The sequence below is a fragment of the Tauraco erythrolophus genome, chromosome 11 (genome assembly GCF_009769465.1).
Source record: "Tauraco erythrolophus isolate bTauEry1 chromosome 11, bTauEry1.pri, whole genome shotgun sequence".
Taxonomy (NCBI): domain Eukaryota; kingdom Metazoa; phylum Chordata; class Aves; order Musophagiformes; family Musophagidae; genus Tauraco; species Tauraco erythrolophus.
The window spans coordinates 19,790,682-19,792,254 of NC_141475.1; positions in this window are offsets into that span (position 1 = coordinate 19,790,682).

The following is a 1,573-nucleotide window of genomic DNA, read 5'->3' on the forward strand; positions in this document are numbered from 1 at the left end:
CCATCTGCAAAGTGGCACCCGGGCGTCCCGGTGGGGCAGGATACCGGCAACACGGTGCTGGCAGCAGCTGGGTGCTCAGCTGACGGAATTTTGCACGTAAACATCTCATCTGCAGATTTTCCTTGGCTTTTCCAGCCTGGAAGTGTGAGTATAAACCAAATTGCTGGCATGCTGTGCTCCAGTCCGATGGCTGGGCAGACAAGGCTGCCGGGGCCCCGGCACAGCCTGGCTTAGCCCAGGAGCCAGCGACGGCAGAGCTGCAGGTTTGGCTCGGCCCAGACATCCATCGTGTCCTCTGGCACGATTTTGCTGAGATTTCCAAGTGAGCCTCATTTGATCTTTGCCTCCACACGCCTGGAGCAGCAGCCCAGCTTCTCCTGGCTGTGATGAGATGCTTTCCCGTGCCGCCCAGCAGCAAGGCTCAGGAGACTCGGCTTGTTGCAAAAAGATAGGCAATGTAAGATTTGTTCCATCATGAGCACTAAATTCCTAAAAAGAGTCCATCATGGCTCAGCCCTCTCCACCATGCGCCGGCTGGAATGCTGTACTGGCCATCCCAGTGACCCCCATGTGGGAAACGGTCCCCAGAGCCGGCGGCAGCAATGTGAGCTTTTGCTAAAAGTGTTTGCGGGCACCTTCGTACTGGGGAAAAACCCTGTGAGGAGAGGTAGAGGAACACGGGGCGTGTAGCTCCAGCAGCCCGGGGGTTCCAGGACCAGTTCAACGGGCCCGTGGCTGGGTGACCATGGTGTGTCCCTGCTTGCCACCTCTGCAGGAGCCTGGTGAGATGGGGAGGAGCAGGGTGGTGAGGGAGGACCTGCCCACCCCACACCAGTAGTGGAGGAGAGGGAGAGGAAGCAGAGGGGCAGAGAGATGCACCTGGGACCGCACTAAGTGCCTGGGTAACCCCAGTCCCAAAATGCCCCTGGGCCAAGGGTCGGTGGACCCAACACAGGAAGGAACCTTTGGCAGGTGGCTGGCTCCAGCCCCCTCGGCCCCAATGCAGAGCAGAGGAGGTTGCCACGGCTGAGCTGGCCCAGTGCTGGGGGCCATGTGTGGTCCCCAGATCAGCTGCACCCCGTCAGAAAGTGGCAGCTCCTGACCCAGTCAGGTACCGCTTTGTCCCCCACAATGGTGACCTGGGGTGCTGCAGCACGTCCCCAAAGCCCATGGGCCATCATGACTTTTACCTCCCAACTGCTTCCCAAAACACCAGTGGAAAAATCCTCCCACTGAGCCTTGGGGATGCCGTCAGGCTGGGCTGGCAGGAACATCTCTGCTCACCTCTCGCTGGGGTCCCAAACTGCCCCCGCACTGTGCCTGGCATCGTCGTCACCTGCAGGGGGGATGGCAGAGCCACAGGTAATGAGACTGGGGACCAGGGAGGAGACACTGACCCCAACCCTCCCCGTTAGCACCCACAGAGACCTCCGAACTGTTCCCTGAAGACAAAGGTCCCCAGGACAAGCAGCATCCACGCACAGTGATGGGGCAGGGATCTGGGGGTGCTGGGACCCCCTTGGCCACGGGCTCAGCAGGTGCAGCTGTGGGTGCCCCACACCCCCCTCCCTGG